General features: G+C 45.2%; 1 non-coding gene across 1 annotated transcript; it reads right to left on the bottom strand.

Moving 5' to 3' along the window:
- Positions 1-22,843: 22,843 nt before the first annotated feature.
- Positions 22,844-23,007, bottom strand: LOC129648067 (U1 spliceosomal RNA). Its single transcript, XR_008712664.1, has one exon. It is a non-coding gene; the product is annotated as a U1 spliceosomal RNA (small nuclear RNA).
- Positions 23,008-23,506: the final 499 nt, after the last annotated feature.

The raw sequence follows: 23,506 nt of genomic DNA, 5'->3' as shown, positions 1-23,506 counted from the left end.
GATCATTTAGAGCAGTTTCAGGTTGACAGAAAAATTGGGTGGAACTATGGAGAGTTTTCACATATCCCATCTCCCCGTTTGTGGCTTAGACAGTAAAGAATTTGCCTACGATTCAGGAGACCTGGGTTTGATCCCTGGGTCAGGAAGATCCCCTGAAGAAGAAAATGGCTACCCACTCCAGTATTCTTGCCTGGAGAATCCATGGACGGAGGAGGCTGGCGGGCTACAGTCCATGGGGTCACAAAGAGTCGGACACGACTGAGCGACTAACACTTCACACTTCACATCTCCCTCCACTCAGTCAGTTCAGTTCAGTCGCTCAGTCGTGTCCGACTCTTTGCAACCTCATGAATCGCAGCACGCCAGGCCTCCCTGTCCATCACCAACTCCCAGAGTTCACTCAAACTCACGTCCATCAAGGAGGTGATGCCATCCAGCCATCTCATCCTCTGTCGTCCCCTTCTACTGCTCCCAATCCCTCCCAGCATCAGAGACTTTTCCAATGAGTCAACTCTTCGCATGAGGTGGCCAAAGTACTGGAGTTTCAGCTTTAGCATCATTCCCTCCAAAGAACACCCAGGGCTGATCTCCTTCAGAATGGACTGGTTGGATCTCCTTGCAGTCCAAGGGACTCTCAGGAGTCTTCTCCAACACCACACTTCAAAAGCATCAATTCTTTGGTGCTCAGCTTTCTTCACAGTCCAACTCTCACATCCATACATGACCACTGGAAAAACCATAGCTTTGACTAGACAGACCTTTGTTGGCAAAGTAATGTCTCTGCTTTTGAATATGCTATCTAGGTTGGTCATAACTTTCCTTCCAAGGAGTAAGCGTCTTTTAATTTCATGGCTGCAATCACCATCTGCAGTGATTTTGGAGCCCCCAAAAATAAAGTCTGACACTGTTTCCACTGTTTCCCCATCTATTTCCCATGAAGTGATGGGACTAGATGCCATGATCTTCGTTTTCTGAATGTTGAGCTTTAAGCCAACTTTTTCACTCACCACTTTCACTTTCATCATCAATTGATACATTACTGTTAACAAAAGTCCATAGTTTACAGTAGGGTTCACTTTTTGTATTAATTCTTTGCGGGACTGCCTTGGTGGTCCAGCAATTAAGACTCCTCTACAGGGGGCATGGAGTTCCATCCCTGGTCAGGGAAATGAACATCTCGAAAGCCGTGAGGTGAGACCAAAAAACTCCCCCCACACAATCGCTTGCGTTTTAAGAAGTGCATAGTGTCCTGTGTCCATGATTATGGTGTCCTATGCAATAGTCTCACGGCCTTAAAATCCCCGGTGCTCCACCTACTCGTTCCTCCCCACCATCCATGCTCCCGGAGCCTCTGATCGCTTCACTGTCTCTACGTGCGTGCTAAGTCGCTTCATTCATGCCCGACTCTCTGTGACCCTATCAACTGTAGCCCGCCAGGCCCCTCTGTCCATGAGATTCTCCAGGCAAGAACACTGCAGTGGGTTGCCATGCCCTCCTCCAGGGGATCTTCCCAACCCAGGGATCAAACCCGTGTCTCTTAGGTCTCCTTCATTGGAAAGTGGGTTCTTTATCTCTAGCACCACCTGGGAAGCCCACCATCTCTATGGTTTCACCTTTTCCAGAAGGTCATAGAGGTGGAATCGTGCAGTTGTCCGCCTTCTCTGAATGGCTTCTTTGGTTTAGCGATACGCAGTTAAGTTTCCTCCATGTCTTTTCATGTCTGGATGAACTCATTTCCTTTTAGTACCGAATAATATTCCATTGTCTGTATATATCACCGTATGTTTATCCACCCAATCTGCTGAAGAACATCTTGGTTGCTTCTAATTTTTGGCAATTATAAATAAAGCTGCTATAAATACTCATGTGCTGGGTTTTGCATGGATATAATTTTTCACTTCCTTTGAGTGAATACAAATACAATTGTGGGGATGAAATTACTGAATCTTACTGCAAGACTTTATTTAACTTTGTTTAAAAAAAAATTACCAAACTGTCTTCCAAAGTGGCTGCACCATTTTGAATTCCTGCCAGCAGTGAATGGGACTTCCTCTTGGTGCATATCCTTGCCAGCATCTGATGTTATCAGTGCTTTGGATTTTAGCCATTTTAATAGACAAACATCATGGTTGTATCAAATTGGGGTTTTAGTCTGCCATTCCTTAGTGACCTATGATATTGAACAACTTTTCATATGCTTATTTGCCACGTGTGTATCTTCTTTGGTGAGATGTCTATTTAGATCTTTTGCCTACTTTTTAACTGGTATGCTTGATTTCTGACTGTAGAATTTTAAACGTTCTTTGTATGTTTTAGATACAAGTCCTTCTTCAGATACGTGTTTTGCAAAAATTTTGTCCCAGCCTATGGCTTCCCTTTTCATTCTCTTAACTGTGTCTTTCACAGATAAATTTTTAGTTTTAATTAAGATCAACTTATCAATTTTTTCTTTCACAGTTTGTGCTTTCATTATTGTGTCTAAAAACTCATTGTCCTGTAGGGGCAAGGGATTAACAGGTGCAAACAATTATGTATAAAATTAGCTATAAGGATATATTGTACAACATGGAAAATATAGCTGGTATTTTATAATAACTATAACTGGAACATAGCCTTTAAAAATTGTGAATTACTACATTGTACACCTGTAACTTATATAATATTATACACCAACTATACTTCAATTTAAATAATAATAATAATAAAAAACTCATTGCCAAACCTAATATCAGCTAGCTTTGCTCCTGTATTTTCCTTTCTAGAATGGTATGGGTCTTTTTGAATACTTACTTTTTTTATCTATTTGATTTTATTGATTTTTTTATTTGCTTTTTATTTTTAGTTTTTTATTTACTTGGTTGTACTGGGTCTTAGTTGCAGCATCTGGGATCTAGTTCCCCAGTCAGGGATCAAATCCAGGCCCCCTACGTCGGGAGCACAGAGTCCCCTAGGACCACCCAGGAAGTACACAGCAATGTTATGGCTTGTGTTTTCCTTTTAGCTATGATCCACTTTGTGAAATGTGTAAGGTCAGTAGCTAGATTCATTTTTATTGCATGTGGATGCCCAGCTGTTTCAGCATCATATGTTGAAAAGACTATCGTTTCGTTATTGAATTGCCTTTGTTCTTTTATAAAAGACCCTTTGACCATATTTGTGTGGGTCTAATTTTGGGCTCTCTATTCTGTTCCATTGATCAGTCTACTCCTTTAATGCCACACGTCTTGATTACTGTATCTTTATAGTAAATCTTGGAGTTGGGTAGTGTCGGTCCTCGGACTTCGTTCTTTGACTGCGCTGCTGTTTAGATCTTTTGCTCCTCCATGTAAGCTCAGTTTGTCAATCAATAGCCACAAAATAACTTGCTGGGATTTTTATTGGGATCAGAGTGAATCTATAGATTGAGTTGGGAAGAACTGACCTTAACAGAAGTGTTCCTATCCATGAACAAAGAATATTTCTTTATTTTGTTGTTATTTGATTTCTTTCGTCAGAGTTTTGTAGTTTGCTTCATATGAATCTTCTACATATTTTGTTAGATTTTATACCTAAGTATTTCATTTTAGGGAGTCCTAATGTAAATGAGTATGTGTTAGCTGCTTAGTCATGTCCGACTCTTTGTGACCCCATAGACTGTAGCCCTCCAGGCTCCTCTGTCCATAGAATTCTCCAGGTGAGGATGCTGGAGTGGGTTGCTATTTTCTTCTCCAGAGAATCTTCTCCACTCAGGGATCGAACCCCAGTCTCCCGCACTGCAGGCAGCTTCTTTGCCATCTGAGCCACAGGGAAGTCCCAATGTAAATGGCGTTGTGTTTTGTTGCTTGTATTTTCTGTTTGGCCACACTACACAGCGTGTGGGATCTTAGTTCCCCTACAGGAATCAGACCTGCACCCTTTGCTTTGGAGGGTGAAGTCTTAACCACTAGGCAACCAAGGAAGTCCCCCTGTCTGCTCCCTTTACTTTTTAACATTTTTTAATGTAGACCATGTTTAAAGTCTTTATTGAGTTTGTTACAGTATTGCTTCTGTTGTATGTTTTGGTTTTTTTGGCTGCGAGGCATGTGGGATCTTAGCTTCTCAACCAGGGATCAAACCCGCACCCCCCTGCATTGGAAAGTGAAGTCTTAACTGGACTGCCAGGGAAGTTCCCATTGCTTACTTAAAAAAAAAAAAAAAAGTCCTCTGCACAGCACACATCAAGTCAATCCTCTTTGGAACATGACGGATTATTTAAATAAAGAAAACACAAACGGGTTATGTGAATGAGCGCCTTACAGATTTGGTCGTCTACTGTCATGAATTTCTAAACATCATCAAATCCATTACTTCCAAAGACAAATACAACTCCAGGGCCAAGTGAAATTCATCTTGTGAGGCAGAAGGAAGCAATGAAACATTAGGGGCAGACTCTTCAATTAATATATTTCATATCTCTTTGTAAACAGGAAACATACGGCTCTAACAGCCAAGCAGTTGATGAGGCGAGGAGGAGGGAGGAAGCCTGGGATCATGAATGAACTAGTTCCGGAGGCAGTTATTGTTCACTGCAGGCCTGACTGACTCTTCTAGGAAAGAGGTAGAAGTTACAACTATGCAGTGAGGAAACTCGTAAGCACATGGATGCGTCATAAATCAAGATGTCACTGATGGCTTCTGCTCCTGGTAACCTGCTTTGGGCTGTTTCTCCAGAAGTGGGAATGAGGGGCTTTGAGTTGTCCTCACGCTCCCTTCTTTTTTTTTTCCTTAGCATCTGTTTCTTTGGTTGCACCGAGTCTTACTTGCATCACCCGGGATCTTCAATCTTAGTTGGAGCATGGGTGATCTAGCTCCCTGATCAGGGATCAGACCCAGGCCTCCTGAGCTGGGAGTGTGGAGGCCTAGCCACAGGGTCGCCAGGGAAGTCCCAACCCCTTCTTCTTTTCTTTCCTAAGAGCCACATAGAATTAAATGAAATTGAGTAAATGTTGCATCAATTAAAGTTCTTGGGTGCAAGCTACAGAAAATGACTCTACCTTGAGCAAAACCAAAATACACGGCAAGGGTGTTATGGACTGAACGTTTATGTCTCTCTTAAGTCCACATGTTGAAGTCCTGTCCCCCAGTGTGGTAGTAGTTTGGAGCTGGAGCCTTTGGGGGATAATTAAGACAGGGTGAGCCTTGAGGGTGGGGCCCTCACCATGGGATTAGTGCCCTTATAAACGGAGACACCAGAGAGCTAGCTCTCTCTCCCCTCACCCTCAGCACACATCAGGAAGAGGTCGTGGGAGCCCACAGCAGGATGGAGGCTACCTACAAGCCAAGAGAAGAGGCCTCAGAAGGAACCTCACCTTGGGCTTCCCTGGTGGCTCCATGGTAAAGGATCTGCCTGCCAGTGCAGGAGACAGAGGTTTAGTCCCTGAGCCAGGATGATCCTACGTGCCGTGGGGCCACTAAGCCCATGTGCCTGGGCTCTAGAGCCCCGGAGCCACAGCTACGGAAGCCTGTGCGCCCTAGAGCCATGCCCCGCAGCAAGAGAAGCCACAGCAACAAGAAGCCTGTGCCCTGGGACGAAGAGTGGCCCCCGCCCACTCCAACTAGAGAAAGCTCGTGTGCAGCAACAAAGGGCCAGCACAGCCAGAAATAAAGAAAAGATCACTTATTAAAAAAAAAAAAGAATGAACCCCATCTTGAAAGCACCTTGATACTGGACTTTGTGGCCTCCAGAACTGTGAGGAAATAAATCTCAGTTGTTTAAGCCACTCAGACAATGATATTTTGTTATGGCACCCTGAGTTGATTAAGACCAAGGATACGGGGGTTCATAGAATCAGAAGGAAGCTATGGGGCCAGCTTGGAAAGCCAGGAACAAAAGGACCTCTGAAGACCTAACAGTCAGCTTTGTACAATTCCTGGGGCAGAAGACACTCACTTTGACCAGGAGTCAGCAAACTATGACCCACCAGCCAGAATTCTCGCTTTCTTTATGTTCTTATAGGCTCCTCGGGTAGCTCAGCTGGGAAAGAATCCACCTGCAACACCACAGACCCCAGTTAGCTTCCTGGGTTGGGAAGATCCCCTGGAGAAGGGATAGGCTACCCACTCCAGTATTCCTGGGCTTCCCTGGTGGCTCAGCTGGTAAAGAATCCGCCTGTAATATGGGAGACCTGGGTTCAATCCCTGGGTTGGGAAGGTCCCCGGGAGGAGAGCATGGCAACCCACGCCAGTATTCTTGCCTGGAGAATCCCCAGGACAGAGGAGCCTGGTGGGCTACAGTCCATGGGGTCGCAAAGAGTTGGACATGACTGAAGCAACTTAGCAGCAGCAGAGAGACAAACACATATGTTCTTACAAATAAAGTTCTATTGGAACGACCTCTTTCCTACAACATTGCTGTTTTGTTCCCTTAGGGCTGGGGAGAACAACTGCCCCCAGAGCGCTTATCACTTTGCATGTTGCCTGTGGCCCCCTTTGCTCTGTGACATCACAGTTGAGTGGCTGTCATGGAGACGATCTGGCTCACAAAACCTAAAACATTTGTGGGTGAAGTTTGCTGACTCCTACCGTAGACTAAGACAGAATAGCGAGAAATGGCGCCTCCTGCCCTGGAGTTGTGTGATGCACTTATGGCCTTGTCTGAGGAAGGCTGGGCAACAGAACCAACAGCAAAGGCTGTGCTCCAGACGGGCCGTGCGGCCTCTGTGATGAACCTGGGCTTTCCAGCCCCTTCTCCACTCTCTTTGTGTTTGGAGAGTCCATTGGCTGAGCTTATGTCATGGACCCACCCCCAAGGGACAGAGGGTGGAAGGATCCAGCCCTCTAAGCTTCATTTGTAAGTGTGAGTAAGACTGTCAGGAATAACCCCTTCTGTAAGATGCCAAGTGAGTTCCAACAGAGGGGGCTTGGTGTATTAATAGGAGGAGGTGGGAGTTGGACACCGTTTGGCCTGAATAATTACAAGTATCCCCATCATTGTCATATGGCCCTTCAAGCTACACCTGCTTGGCTCAGTCATTTTCTTGCCCACATCCAGACTGGGGCCACTTTTCACTACGGGCACTGTGGCTACCTCAGTCCAGGCCAGAATCGCCTCTTACTTGCATTATTGCAGCAGATGCCTGACCCACCTCTCTGCTTCCAGCCTTCCTTAATGCCGTCTGTTCTCCACATAGCTGTCGGAGTACTCCTTCTGTTGTGGGTCGATTGGTGGGTGGGATGATTCTTTAAGACCAGAAGTCAGATCATGCTACACCTCTGCTCACGCTGGCCAGTGGCTCCCTGTCTAACTCAGGGTGGAAGCCAAAGCTGTCAGCATGGCCTCCCAGGGCGTGATCTGTCCTTCCGTTGCCTCTCTCATCTGACCTCCTACCATTCTGCCCTTCGCTGTCTCTGTTCCAGCCACACCAGCCTACAGGCTGTTTTTCCAATAACACAAGCATCCTCTGGCCTCAAAGCGTTTGCTCTTGCCCTTCCCTCTGCCCAGAACTCTGCTCCCTCTGAGAGTTGCATGGCTCTCTGCATCAAGTCCTTCTGTCTCTGTTCAAATGACTTATCAATAGAGAGCACTTCCTTGACCACCTTACGACCCTCTTTTTCCCTCACCCGGCTTTATCTTTTGTCGTTTTCCATCACCAAACATATTCTACAAGTCTGTTGACTTATTCCTTGTCTGTGCCTCATCATATTGAGTGAACTCTGTGAGGGCTGCGGTATCACTGTGAGCTTTGCCTGAAGCCAAGTAGGCACTGGATGGATAATGTGAAATGGAAGAATCCTGACCCAGGATATGGCTTCACTGAAGCCCCTGAGAAGCTCAGGACCCAGGAGCCCCCTATCGTGGGAAAATGAACCTCTTTCACCACGCCCGGAATGTTGATCCTGAATCCCCTCGCTTTACACCCAAGGAATCTGCAGATTACAGAGCACAATGCTTATGGCACTGACCTATTAACCCCCAAAATGCCCGAGGGCAGGGAAAGGGTGTTTTCCTTCTCTTGTCTCCGTGACCCTGCTCTGCTTGTCTTCATAGCATTTGCCACTATTTGAAACGGACCTGAAGCCCCATCGTGTCACTTGACTATTCCTGCATTCTGTATCTGTTCTTTCTGAAACTTTCCCTCTCTTCTGATTTTCCTTTGAGGACACCACCTTTCCCCCACTCTGGGTCCATATGACTTGATTGGCATAACTGCCACCCCAGCTCCTGGGAGAGGCATGTTAACCAGACCCACACTGGTCAGTCTATTTCATCCCCCTGGCCACATTGACTACTTTGAATGTGACCCCATTCAGACAAAAGGAAATTGGGACCAATTCAAGTCAATGGGACTGTCAAGGAAACAGAGCATCATCTTCCCTGTGGGTTTTAAGACAGAATAGGGTGTAACCCTGGAGCTGCTGGTGAAAGTGCCACAATGTGGTTGGACTCTTCCTACATAAAGTTCCACAATAAAGAGATAGAGACTAATCTTGGTACGTTTGAGCCCCTGGATCCAGCCATACCTGAAGCTAGAACAATTTTCAGATACACGTTGCCTAATCCAGTTAAGTAGAACATTCTGTTACTTGCAACCACAGGATCTTTACTTTTTTATTCACTCTTCCCTCCCAACTTACTGTTCATTAATTTCCTCTAACTCCTTTTCTGTTAATAGGAGTTATAGCTCTAGGTCAGATATTAAACCCTGAAATAGGATGCAAAAGCACTTCCTGCTCAAAGCCAAAACAATTGGATCCAGCAGGGGGAAGGTCAGTCCATTTTCCCCATGTCTCCAAACATGTGGATGTTGTCAACATGAAGACAGAACTTCTAACTTTTGATCTGCTAATAACAGAGCTCTGTTAATGTCAAAGGGCCTAATTCTCACGCACTCCTTAGAACTTATTAGACTTATTAGAATTTGACTGAAGTCTTGCAGAGTTGAGACAGAAGGACCCTGAATACATTTGCCAAGATATTTGCACAACTTCCTATTAATCTATTAAAATGATGTCATTGTTTTTAGAGGATTTAGAGCTATTTTTTACTTATAATGCTAAAAAATGGCATTAGATACATATATAGATCTGTATCTTCATTACTTTAAAAACATTTAATTTTAATCATCTATTATTTTTTTAATTATTAGTTTTTTTAAAAGGTGACAGTCTGGGTGCTTCTTTTTCTTTTTTTCTTTAATTAAAATAAGCTTATTTCTTGTTTTGGTCTGTGCTGGGTCTTCGTGGCTGCAAGAGCACTTCTGCAGTTGCAGCGGGGGAGCGGGGGCTCCTGTCCAGCTGCGGCGTGATGGCTTCTCGTTGCGGTGCCTTGTCTTGCGGGCGCTGGCTCCAGGCGCGTGGGCCTCCGTAGCTGCAGCCCCGGCTCAGTACTAGTGGCGCAGGTGCTCAGTTGCCCCACAGCGCGTGGGATCTTCCTGGGCCGGGAGGGAGCCCGGGGCTCCTCCACTGGCAGGCGGATTCTCGACCACCGAGCCACTAGGGAGGCCCCAACTTTCATCATTTTTTAATTTGAAGTCTTAGAAGAATAAAACATTATGGGAATATATTAAACAGGATATGTGAAAGAGCGTATGTAGGGCTTGCCTGGTGGTAGAGTGGATAAGAATCCGCCTGCCAGCTCAGGAGACGGGGCTTCCATCCCGGTCCGGAAAGAATCCGCAGGCCGCAGGGTAACCGAGCCCCTGAACCGCAGCTACTGCCGCTCTCCGCAACCAGAGGAAGCCCACACACAGCAACCAGGCCCCACGCGGCTGAAAGGGCAAAGAAAACCAAGAGCATGTGTCAGTCTTGGGCTGTCTAGAGATGACAATTGACCGTCTGGTGGATATCCTAGCACGTACTAAAGCACAAAGTTCTGGGACTCCTTGGAGGTTCAGTGGTTAAGGCTCTGCACTTCCACTGCTGAGGGCCCAGATTCAATACGTAGTCACAGAATTAAGATCTCACAAGCCAAGTGGTGGGGCCAAAATAATAATAATAATAAAGTTCTTAGACACATCAGTTCAGTTCAGTCGCTCAGGCGTGTCCAGCTCTTTGCAACTCCATGGACTGCAGCCCCCCAGGCCTCCCTGTCCATCACCAACTCCTGCAGTTCACTCAAACTCATGTCCATTGAGTTGGTGATGCCATCCAACCATCTCATCCTCTGTCGTCCCCTTCTTAGACACATAGAGTATACCATATATCACTGTTTGTGACTTTATCTATATCATGGACAAGTCACCCTGTCTTTATGCAGACCCATCACAATCTAAAGTATCATATTTCACAGTGTGCAGGGCTGTATGTGTTATGTGAGTTGCCACTGTGTAATAGCTTTGATTGTATAGAAATTCCATAGTTTATTTTTTCCATTCTCCTTTTGATGGACATTTGGGTTCTTCTAATGTTTGCACGAATAAGTAGTGCTATCTTTACATCTTTCCATGCTTCTGCAAGCAGGCAGAAGTATCTCTAAATGTGGAATTGCTGGGCCAAGTATGCAGATCTTTATAACTAGCACCTATCTTTCCTCTAAAGACTTTTATCAGTTTTTAACATTAGTGCATGAGAGTGTTTGAATGGAGAACATGTTTTCCCCTGTTATTAATAAAAATGATTGGTAGATAATAAACCACCATGGACTAAGTGGCTTATAAACAACGGAAATTTCTCTCTCAAAATTCCGAGGCTGGGAAATCCAAGATCAAAGTTTGGTATTTGGCAAGAACCCAATTCCTAGTTCATATACTCCCATCTTTTCTGCTGTCCTTGTAGGTGGAAGGGACAAGGCAGCTCTCTGGGGTCTCTTTTATAAGGTCACTAATCCCATTCTTGAAGGCTCCACTCTCATGACCTAGTTATCTCCCAAAGCTACCGCCTCCAAAGATCATCACACTGGGGATCGTGGGTTGTGCTGTAGCTCAGTTGCGTCCGACTCTTTATGACCTCTATGGACAGTAGCCCACCAGGCTCCTTTGCATCCAACTCTTTATGACCTCTATGGACAGTAGCCCACCAGGCTCCTCTGCCTATGGAATTTTCCAGGCAAGAATTCTGGAGTGGGGTGCCATTTCTTCCTCCAGGGGATCTTCCTGACTCAGGGATTGAACTTGCCTCTCCTGCGTCTTCTGCGTTGACGGATGGGTTCTTTACTGCTGAACCGTCAGGGAAGCCAGTAATTCACTCCCCGTGCTGTTTAGTCACTAAGTCAGGTCCGACTCTTTGTGATCCCCTGGACTACAGCCCGCCGGGCTCCTCTGTCCATGGGACTTCCCAGACAAGAATACTGGAGTAGGTTGCCTTTTCCTTCTCCAGGGGATCTTCCCAACCCAGGGACTGAACCCATTATCTCCTGCATTGGCAGGCAGATTCTTTCCCACTGAGCCACCAGGGAAGCTCAATTCATTCCCTAATACTGACTAGTCAAATAAAGAAAGTACAATTCTGAATGTTTGGGTCTAGAATGTTTGTGTTTATTCATATATTGAAATCTAATCACTGGGCTTCCCAGGCGGGGCAGTGGTAAAGAACCACCTGCCAATGCAGGAGATGTAGGAGACGCCAGTACAATCCCTGGATCAGGAAGATCCCTGGAGTAGGAAATGGCAACCTACTCCAGTATTCTTGCCTGGAAGAGTCCATGGGCAGAGGAGCCAGGCAGGTTACAGCCCATCGGGGTCGCAAAGAGTCAGACATGATTGAGCAGTTGAGCACAGGGAGTGTATTGCAATGAGCTATTTGCTTTCATTTATTTCTGTTGTATCAGCCAGAAGCCAAACTCAATGTGGCTTGGCAAAAAAATGGACTGAACGGTTTCAGGCGTGATTGGATTTAGGGCTCAAATAGTGACATTGAGGTTTCCCTGATAGCTCGGCTGGTAAAGAATCCGCCTGCAATGCAGGACACCCCAGTTCAATTCCTGGGTTGGGAAGATCCGCTGGAGAAGGGATAGGCTCCCCACTCCAGTCTTCTTGGGCTTCTCTTGTGGCTCAGCTGGTAAAGAATCCACCTGCAATGAGGGAGACCTGGGTTCAATCCCTGGGTTGGGAAGATCCCCTGGAGAAGGGAAAAGCTTCTGGCCTGGAGAATCCCATGGACTGTATAGTCCCTGGGGTCACAAATCGTCAGACTCAGCTGAGTGACTTTCCCTTCACTTGAGTGACATTGGGGCTCATTTTCTGTTTCCCACTGGGTTGGCCTTATTCTTCTGTTCTAAGTCGTGGCCCCCGTCATCTCCAGGCTCTCTCCTTTTAGTGACAAGGTGGTTGCAGCAGCTCCATCCTTCTTACCCTCTCAGAGTCAAGTTCTGCACACAAAAGCAAGTTTGCTTCCCAGTAGTCTAAGCGGCAGTCCTGATAGTCACTCTTACTGGATGTAAATATCATGGACCCAGTCATAGTGGCCCAAGGAATAGAGGTGATTCATCTAGGTCTAGGGTGGTCAAGTTCTCACCTGGGAGGATTGGGGGAGGTAGAACCAATCCCCATCACCACCACCACAGGGTCTGTGAATGTCGGAGAGGAAGCTGCTGACAAGCACTCAGCCTCCGACTCTTTGCGACCCCATGGACTGTAGCCCTCCAGGCTCCTCTGTCCTTGGGATGTTTCCAGGCAAGAATACTGGAGTGGGTTGCCATTTCCTTCTTTCAGGGGAGCTTCCCAACCCAGGGATCGAACCTGGGTCTCTTGTGTCTGCTGCATTGCAGGCAGATTCATTACCATCTGAGCCACCAAGGAAGCCCCGGGAAAGGCAGAGCCTCAGTGGAAATCTGTGAGTGCTGAATGGCTGCTGGGGAGACAAAACCTTCCTCCAGTTCGGCTGGTCATGTTGACTCCAGTGTCTTTCTGAGCTAAATGCATTCCGCACTGCAGCCGGAAAGAAGTTCTCTAAAAGGAACAGATCTGAGCCTTTTTAAAAACTCTCCCGTGGTCCTTCCTTGCCCTCGGGGTAAATTTTATCCTCCTTAACAAAGCCTCCAAGATCTGGCAGGCCTCTCCTTAACCACTCCAGCTAGAGCCAGAGTTTTGGATGCCTGCGTGCTCAGTTATGTCTGACTCTTTGCAGTCGCAGCCTAACTAGATTTCTTCCCAGCATCCCTCCTCACCCCCACTCCCTAGCATTCCTCAGTAAAGCCATGTTGAATCGCTGAGCTGTCTGAATACACCCTGTTCTCTCTCCCACTTCTTGGCCTTTGCATAATAGTCGTGGTGATTTATAAAGAACTTGCTCTAAGTGCCAGGCAATGTGCTAAATATTATATGCGTACTTTATATTCCACTCGCGTCCTCACGATAACCTAGGAAGAGCAGCAGGGTGTGCGAGGTAAGCACACTCCCAAGACGGCCTGCTGAAAGTCAGTCTCATGGACTAATCATGTTTTTATTTTCTGTATTTATGATGCTTTGGCATTCCAGGCCCTTGCTAATCCTGGAGAAACCGCCCCTCCCGGGGCCAGCTCATATCTAGAGATAGTAAACAACTTGCCTAAGCGCCCTAAGAGCTGTTTCTCTGCAAATCAATCAGTCCAAAGGCAAACACCCAACCACCTCCTCTATCCGACTCTCACAGCCAAGTCAATATTGTCTCTTCCATCAATCAGCCCAGGGCTGCGTACCAGATAACTCGGGGCCAACCTGAAATCATTCAAACTAGCCAATCCTGATTTACGCTGCCTCTTTCCTTCCTTCCCATGAAAACTACAAAAAAACCTCTTGCTCTTTTTTTTTTTCTATCTAACTGACCCTGGTGTTTTCTCATACTACCCTGTGTAGCCTGGCATGCTCCACTCCTCTCGAGAATTGTAAATAATGCTGTGCTTAGTCGTTCAGTCGTGTCTGACTCTTTGCAACCCCACAGACTGTAGCCTGCCAGGCTCCTCTGCCCATGGGGATTCTCCAGACAGGAATACTGGAGTGGGCTGCCTTTTCCTCCTCCAGGAGATCTTCCCAACCCAGGGATCAAACCCAGGTCTCTTGCATCGCTGGCGGATTCCTTAGCAGCTGAACCACCAGGGAAGCCCAAGTAAGTAATACATGCTTCTATTAAAGACAGATATCTCCACGCCTGTCATCGTTCAGTACCTGATTAAAATAAAATCTTAGGTACATTTCACAACAACTCAGCCTCTTACTAGGTGTGGGACCTTGGACTCAACCTCTCTCTGCCTTGAGTTCTCTTTATCTAAAACACGGATAATAATAAATACAGATAATAATACCTCAGATAGTAATGAATCTGCCTGCAGTGCAGGAGACCTGAGTTCAATACTGGGTCAGGAAGATCTCCTGGAGAAAGGAATGGCTACCCACTCTGGTATTCTTCCCTGGAAAATCCATGGACAGAGGAACCTGGGTGGCTATAGTTCATGGTGTAACAGGAGGGAAAGGGGCACAGCTTTTGAAAGAATGACGTAGGCCAAGGACATAACAAAAACTGATCAGAATCAAATGGGTCAAAGACGGCAGAGAAGTTGGCTTTGATTGGACCTTGATCTTCAATCAACAAGCTAAATGACACAGCTAGAGGCATCGTGAGACCCCCTGGAGGAGGGTATGGCAACCCATTCCAGTTCTCTTGCCTGGAGAACCGCTTGGACAGAGGAGCCTGGCGGGTTACAGTCCATGGGGTCACAGAGAGTCGGACACGACTGAGCATAGATGCAGATGCAGAGACATCATGATAGTTCCCAGGCGCTGTCAAAACCAAGGAGTGGACGGCGGCCCAGTTCCTGGAAACTCCACCCCTTCACTCAGACAGTAAAGCATCTGCCTGCAAAGCAGGAGACCCAGGTTTGAGCCCTGGGTCAGGAAGATCTCTTGGAGAAGGAAATGGCAATGCACTCCACTATCCTTGCCTGGAAAATTCCATGGACAGAGGAACCTGGCAGGCTACAGGCCACGGGGTCCCAAGGAGTCAGACACGACTGAGCGACTAACACACTCATATTCCCCAAAATAATTTGGAATAATCCTCTCACTCGTTAGCATATGAAAATTACCCAGCCTATAAAAACTAACCAGGCCATATTTGGCCACCACACTAGCCCTCTGTGATGACCCACACTCTGTCATGGAGTGTGCTTCTCTCTGAATCTGAATAAATCCACTTGCCTATCACTTTGTCTCTCACTGAATTATTTCTGTGATGCGACATCAAAAACCTGAGCTTCATTGGGTCCTGTAACCAGATGCCATGGGTTTTAGCTAGGTTCTCGTCCCAGCCACGTGAGTTCAAGTCCCAAGCAGGGTTTTGGCTGGGTTTGAATGCCAGCACATGAAAGATGGAGAAGCTCTATACAGTCAGCAAAAACAAGACCAGGAGCTGACTGGCTCAGATCATGAACTTCTTATTGCAAAATTCAGACTTAAATTGAAGAAAGTAGGGGAAACCACTAGACTATTCAGTTCAGTTCAATTCAGTTGTTCAGTTGTGTCCAACTCTTTTCGACCCCATGGACTGTAGCACACCAGGCTTCCCTGTCCATCACCAACTCCTGGTGCTTACTCAAACTCATGTCCATTGAGTTGGTAATACCATCCAACCATCTCATCCTCTGTCGTCCCCTTCTCCTCCTGCCCTCGGTTTTTCCCAGCATCAGGGTCTTTTCCATTGAGTCAGTTCTTCGCATCAGGTGGCCAAAGTACTGGAGTTTCAGCTTCAGCATCAGTCCTTCCAATGAATATTCAGGACTGATTTCCTTTAGGATGAACTGGCTTGATATCCTTGCAGCCCAAGGGACTCTCAAGATTCTTCTCTAACACCACGGTTCAAAAGCATCAGTTATTTGGTGCTCAGCTTTCTTTATAGTCCAACTCTCACATCCATACATGACTACTGGAAAAACCATAGCTTTGATTATACAGTCCTTTGTAGGCAAAGTAATGTCTCTGCTTTTCAATACACTGTCTAGGTTGGACATAGTTTTTCTCCCAAGGAACAAGCATCTTTTAATTTCATGGCTGCAGTCACCATCTGCAGTGATTTTGGAGCCCAAGAAAATAAAGTCAGCCACTGTTTCCATTGTTTCCCCATCTATTTGCCATGAAGTGATGGGACTGGATGCCATGATCGTAGTTTTTTGAATGTTGAGTTTTAAGCCAACATTTTCAGCCTCCATTTTCACTTTAATCAAGAGGCTCTTTAGTTCTTTTTCGCTTTCTGCCATAAGGGTGGTGTCATCTGCATATCTGAGGTTATTGATATTTCTCCCAACAATCTTGATTCTAGCTTGGGCTTCATCCAGCCTGGCATTTCACATGATGTACTCTGCATTTAAGTTAAATAAGCAGGATGATAATATACAGCATTGACGTATATTGGAACCAGTCTGTTGTTCCATGTCCAGTTCTAACTGTTGCTTCCTGACCTGCATACAGGTTTCTCAGGAGGCAGGTCAGGTGGTCTGGAATTCCCATCTCTTTCAGAATTTCCCACAGTCTGTTGTGAGCCACACAGTCAAAGGCTTTGGCGTAGTCAATAAAGCAGAAGTAGATGTTTTTATGGAACTCTCTTGCTTTTTCCATGATCCAGCAGATGTTAGCAATTTGATCTCTGGTTCCTCTGGCTTTTCTAAATCCAGCTTGAACATCTGGAAGTTCTCAGTTCAGGTACTGTTTAAGCCTAGCTTAGAGAATTTTGAGCATTACTTTATTTTGAGCATTACTTTACTAGCATGTGAGATCAGTGCAATTGTGCGGTCGTTTGAGCATTCTTTGGCATTGCCTTTCTTTGGGATTGGAATGAAAACTGACCTTTTCCAGTCCTGTGGCCACTGCTGAGTTTTCCAAATTTGCTGGCATATTGAGTTCAGCACTTTCACAGCATCATCTTTTAGAATTTGAAAGAGCGCAGCTGGAATTCCATCACCTCCACTAGCTTTGTTCATAGTGATGCTTCCTAAGGCCCACTTGACTTGGCATTCCAGAACGTCTGGCTCTAGGTGAATGATCACACCATCCTGGTTATCTGGGTCATGAAGATCTTTTTTGTATAGCTCTTCTGTGTATTCTTGCCACCTCTTCTCAATATCTTCAGCTTCTGTTAGGTCAGTATCATTTCTGTCCTTTATTTTACCCATCTTTATACAAAATGTTCCTTTGGTATCTCTAATTTTCTTGAAGAAATCTCTAATCTTTCCCATTCTGTTGTTTTCCTCTATTTCTTGGCATTGATCACTGAGAGAGTCTTTCTTATGTCTCCTTGCTATTCTTTGGAACTCGGCATTCAAATGGGTATATCTTTCCTTTTCTCCTTTGCCTTTTGCTTCTCTTCTTTTCACAGCTATTTGTAAGGTCTCCTTAGACAACCATTTTGCCTTTCTGCATTTCTTTTTCTTGGGGATGGTCTGATCCCTGCCTCCTGTAGAATGTCATGAACCTCCATCCATAGTTCTTCAGGCCCTCTATCAGATCTAATCCATTTAATCTATTTGTCATTTCCACTGTATAATTGCAAGGGATTTGATTTAGGGCATACCTGAATGGTCTAGTGGTTTTCCCTACTTTCTTCAATTTAAGTCTGAATTTGGCAATAAGGAGTTCATGACCTGAGCCACAGTCAGCTCCCGGTCTTGTTTTTGCTGACTGTATAGAGCTTCTCCATCTTTGGCTGCAAAGAATATAATCAATCTGACTTCAGTATTGAGTATTCAGGTTGACCTAAATCAAATCCTTTATGATTAAACAGTGGAAGTGACAAATAGGTTCAAGGGATTAGGAGATCAAACCACTTCATCCTAAAGGAAATCAATCCTGAATATTTATTCATTGGAAGGAGTGATTCTGAAGTTGAAGTTCCAATACTTTGGCCACTGATGTGGAGAATTGACTCATTTGGAAAGACCCTGATGTTGGGAAAGATTGAAGGCAGGAGGAGAAGGGGATGACAGAAGGAATAGATGGTTGGATGGAATCACTGACTCCATGGACATGAGTTTGAACAAGCTCCGGGAGATAGTGAAGGACAGGGAAGCATGGCATGCTGCAGTCCATGCTGCTGCTACTGCTAAGTCGATTCAGTCGTGTCCGACTCTGTGCGACCCCAGAGACAGCAGCCCACCAGGCTCCCCCATCTCTGGGATTCTCCAGGCAAGAACACTGGAGTGGGTTGCCATTTCCTTCTCTAATGCATGAAAGTGAAAAGTGAAAGTGAAGTCGCTCAGTCGTGTCCGACTCCTAGCGACCCCATGGACTGCAGCCTACCAGGCTCCTCCATCCATGGGATTTTCCAGGCAAGAGTACTGGAGTGGGGTGCCATTGTCTTCTCCACTGCAGTTCATAGCGTTGCAAATAGTCGGATACAACTTAGCAAGTGAACAACAATTCCAGTGTTCGTTTTATTGTACTGGGGTTTATTTACCCTGAACTTATTCAGGTTAATTGATCAAGCAAGCTAGCGTTATTCCTGTATAACATTTATAACAATGAAGAAATGTTGAGACATGATTCAAGTGAATTGAATCATTATTGTGACAAATCTTCACAGTGATCATGTGTTTTTTTTTTTTAATTTTTAAAATTTTGTTGGGTCATGTCACGCAGCATGTGGGATTTAAGTTCCCTGACCAGGAATGGAACCTGCGCCCCCTACATTGGAAGTGCAGTCTTAACCACTAGACCACCAGGGAAGTCCCTGATCATTCTTATAGTGTGCTAGCAATAGATAATATCCAAGATCTTCAGATGACTAAAGCCGTGTGTGTGTGTGTGTGTGCGTGCGTGTGCATGTGCGTGTGCTCAGAGGCTCAGCCTTCTGGCTCTCTGTGGCCCTCATGGACTGTCGCCCGCCAGGCTTCTCCGCCAGCGGGACCTTCCCGGCGAGCATCCTGGAGTGGGAAGACCACTTCCTCCTCCGGGGCAACTGCCCAATCCAAGGACAGAACCTGCTTCTCTTACGTGTCCTGCACTGGCAGGCAGATGAGTTTCCATTAGCGCCTGAGAGGATATTAAATCAAGTAAGTTAATCATTGATACCTAAATCATTTCTAAGGTAGAATACCGAAACATTATCAACCAAGCATACCTTTAAGTTTATATATTCTGCATATGTGCTATGTAAAAATTATGTTTCGGGTTTTGTTAAGGAGCATTTTTTAAATGTGTAAGAGACACCTGTGGTTGTAGAAAGTTGCAAGCTTTGATTGTCCGCTAAAATACTCAGGTAAGGCAGACGGGTTTTAATTAACTTACCCCACACACACACCCTACTGTTATCTGTGAATCAGTAGTTGGTTACTTTGGTAAAAAGTAAAACTTTGGTTAAAAGTAAAACTTTGGTTAAAAGTAGAACTTCTACGAGTGGTTGAGATTAGACTAGCAGTAACAGAAATATAATGTGTATGTGAGCAGAGATTCTCAGGCTTTTGGTGGGGACCCTGACTTCTGATCCCTTTACATTGTCTCTCTCTCTCTTTTTTTTTTTTTAAATATTTATTGATTTCTGGCTGTGCTTGGTGTTCATTTCTGCGCACGGGCTTTTTCTAGCTGTGGCAGGCGGGGGCTCCTCTCTGACTGTAGTGGGCAGGCTTCTCACGGCCGCGGCTTCTGTTGTTGCAGAGCGCCGGCTCTAGGCACGTGGGCTTCAGAGGCAGTGGCACGTGGGCTTCGTTGTTCCGAGGCAAAGAGGGATCTTCCCTGATTGGGGATTAAGCCTGTGCCCCTGCATTGGCAGGCAGATTCTTAACCACTGGACCACCAGGGAAGCACCCTTCATATTCTTGACACATATTAAGGACCCCAAACAACTTTTGTTATGCAATTTAAAAAAAATATAGATTTATTTTTCCATATAGAGATTTTATATTTTAATATATGCTATCTTATTTTGTTCATGCAAATTTAAATCTAATGATTACCATATTGGAATTTGAGACTGGAAAAAATTTTTAACTAACAAAATATTTATTGATTCCTTTGAAGGTAAAAAATGATGTACTCATTGCTTGTTAACATAATATTAATATGAAAATTGTTCTGGCCTTGTGGGCTCACTGAAAGAGAAACAATGTGCTAAGTTTAAGCGTCAGTTTGATTCAGAATATAAAAGAGCATTTATATACAAGTAAATTTTACATCATTTGGTTGGCTGTACCTGAATCTGAAAGGAAGCTTGAAATATGTCAAAATTACAACAAAGTTTGCTCAACTTTGACAGACTTGCTTCTTTGGTTTACTGATTAATGCTTTCACCTGCTTATGTAAGGCTTTTCTTTACTTTCTGTATAATTGCCTAGATAGCAAACTTTCCATGTCTTAATAATTTTCTGTGATCTATTTGTATTTTATTATATCCTTGATTATTTAAGGGTGGGGGAAAGCTGATTATGAAAAAGCTGATTTTCTTTACTATCTTGTTACCTTCTATGTTTATTTTTAAATGCTTTATTATCACATATAGACACTCAAGATCCCCTCTTAATCAAATATCCAAATCTCTTCTGATGGCTTTTTTGAATTTTTGCTTTCCCAGAACTGGATCCTAAATTTGGAAAAGAGTAAAGAAAAATTTCAAGATATCCCCTACATCTAAAACTATCTTTGAGCGTTCCCATAGGGTCTCTGGAAAATCACAAAAATTTGTTCTTTCACTTTATTTTTAAAAAAAAATGCTACATATAATCAATTTGCTTGAAAATTTGCATGTAAAGAGTTATCAAATCACAGGAAATGCTAAGCTTTCTCTAAGTAAAATACATCTAGATCAAATGTTATTTATACAAACATTTTAAAATTGCATTTTATGGGAAGTCCCTGGGACTGTGTCCTTGCTCTTCTTAGTAGGTATTTGCCCTCGAGGAAAGCACTTTCCTGAACTAGTTCTCGAAAGAGCCAGAGCCATTATGAAACAGCTCTGCTGAGCGTCCCTCCTCTCCTCCGAGTCCTGTCAGTGCTTTGCTGGTGAGATCGGCCTCGCCAGTACAGTGTATCAGCCTCGAGCTCAGATAGTGTTTAAAATATTTACTTGCTGCTACAATCCTTGGGTAAGGCTTCCTTCTATTTTTTTTTTTGCACCACTGTGACTTGCAAGATCTTCATTTCCCAACCAGAGACGGAATCCAATGCCCCTGGCAGCGAGGGGGCCAAGCCCCAACCACTGGGCCACCAGGACGTCCTGAGGACTCTCCGTTAATTGAATCTAGCATGGTCTAGGCCGGCGGATGTACATCAAACTTAATGGAACGGAGATCTGTAGACATCTGTGAAATATCTGGATCCCACTCCAGACTTCCTGAATCTCTTTACTCCATACTCTTGGTACAAAAAACAATATGTCTCAGGATTCAGTTCAGTTCAGTTCAGTTCAGTAGCTCAGTCATGTCCGACTCTTTGCGACCCCATGAATCGCTGCACACCAGGCCTCCCTGTCCATCACCAACTCCCGGAGTTCACTCAGACTCACGTCCATCGAGTCAGTGATGCCATCGAACCATCTCATCCTCTGTTGTCCCCTTCTCCTCCTGCCCCCAATCCCTCCCAGCATCAGAGTCTTTTCCAATGAGTCAACTCTTCGCATGAGGTGGCCAAAATACTGGAGTTTCAGCTTCAGCATTAGTCCTTCCAAAGAAATCCCAGGGCTGATCTCCTTCAGAATGGTCTGGTTGAATCTCCTTGCAGTCCAAGGGACTCTCAAGAGTCTTCTCCAACACCACAGTTCAAAAGTATCAATTCTTCGGTGCTCAGCCTTCTTCACAGTGCAACTCTCACATCCATACATGATCACAGGAAAAACCATAGCCTTGACTAGACGGACCTTTGTTGGCAAAGTAATGTCTCTGCTTTTGAATATGCTATCTAGGTTGGTCATAACTTTCCTTCCAAGGAGTAAGCATCTTTTAATTTCATGGCTGCAGTCACCATCTGCAGTGATTTTGGAGCCCCAAAAAATAAAGTCTGCCACTTTTCTCAAGATTTATTCCTCTCTATAAATTATATTTATCCATTTTTATGAATCAGATGCAACACTTACTGACTTCTTTGAATGTAGGCTTAATCGCTATCTTTAGAGATATTTTGCCTAAATTTTCTTCTTTTTGGAACATCTGATTATCTTTGTTTTACTTGCCAGAAACAACAAAATTTCCTTGTGTTTCATGATTCTTAGTATGAACTCTCAGAGAAGGCAATGGCACCCCACTCCAGCACTCTTGCCTGGAAAATCCCATGGACGGAAGAGCCTGGTAGACTACAGTCCATGGGGTCGCTAGGAGTCGGACAGGACTGAGTGACTTCACTTTCACTTTTCACTTTCATGCATTGGAGAAGGAAATGGCAACCCACTCCAGTGTTCTTGCCTGGAGAATCCCAGAGACGGGGAGCCTGGTGGGCTGCTGTCTCTGGGGTCGCACAGAGTCGGACACAACTGAAGCGACTTAGCAGCAGTAGCAGCAGTATGAACTCTCATCAGATCTCTCACATGGGAAGATTATCAGTAATAAGTTAACCACATCCATTTTGGTCACTGCTATCTGTGAGATCTCTGAGGCTTGCCCTGCTGTAAACCACAGACTGGAGTTCGTGTTCTCATCAAAGGACAGTTTCAGAGCTTCATAGAAAAGGACTGCACCAGATACCTCAAACTATTGACATTCAAAGCTGAGTTGACCTGGCTTAGATAACTTTTAGGCTCTACCAGTGGAGTGAGTCAGGATTTCTAGGACTCGATAGTCAAGTATGCATGCTTGCTAAGCTGCTTCAGTCATGTCTGACTCTGTGCGACCCTATGGACTGTAGTCCGCCAGGCTCCTCTGTCCATGGGATTCTCCAGGCAAGAATACTGGAACGGGTTGACATGCCCTTCTCCAGGGAATCTTCCCAACCCAGAGATTGAACCTGCATCTCTTATGTCTCTGGCATTGGCAGGAAGGTTCTTTTTTTTTTTTTTTTTTCTTTTTCAGGGGAAAGCGCGAACGCAGTCCCCCACTACCACAAATTATGCAGTCGAGTTTCCCACATTTGGGGAAATCGCAGGGGTCAGCACATCCGGAGTGCAATGGATAAGCCTTGCCCTGGGAAAACCACCTTCGTGATCATGGTATCTCCCCTGCCAGGTAAGTATGGCAGGAAGGTTCTTAACCACTAGATCCACCTAATCAAGCAGATGGCTTCTTCAGACACCACCTCGAGAGTCCTCAGAGGACATCCCTAGTAGCGTGGTGGATGGGACTCCGTCTGCCCATGCAGGGGACATGGGTTCCGTCCCTGATCCGGGAGGACTCCACGTGCCTCAGAACAAGGAAGCCTGTGAGCCACGACCGCGGAGCCTGCAAGCCCTGGAGCCTGCGCCACAAGAGAGGCCACTGCAAGGAGCGACCTGCGCTTCGAAACGCAGAGTAACCGCTGCTCGCTGGAATATTTGTTTGGAATATTGTTGATCTTGTTTTAGTGCCCTGTTTTCCAGATTTATAAGGAAGCCCTTTGTCTTCTTAAGCCATCTGTAACCCATAACAATTCAGTAGCTTCTGCTTTTGTCAGTGGAACTAAACATCGACTGACTTTGCAGAATTCAGAAATTCAGTGCTCCCCTGCTTGTCATGGCAAGTTATTGCATAGTTTCA

Source organism: Bubalus kerabau, chromosome 3 (assembly GCF_029407905.1).
Source record: "Bubalus kerabau isolate K-KA32 ecotype Philippines breed swamp buffalo chromosome 3, PCC_UOA_SB_1v2, whole genome shotgun sequence".
Lineage (NCBI taxonomy): Eukaryota > Metazoa > Chordata > Mammalia > Artiodactyla > Bovidae > Bubalus > Bubalus kerabau.
The sequence above is the reverse complement of the archived record's forward strand: the minus strand, read 5'-3'. Positions and strand labels throughout refer to the sequence as shown.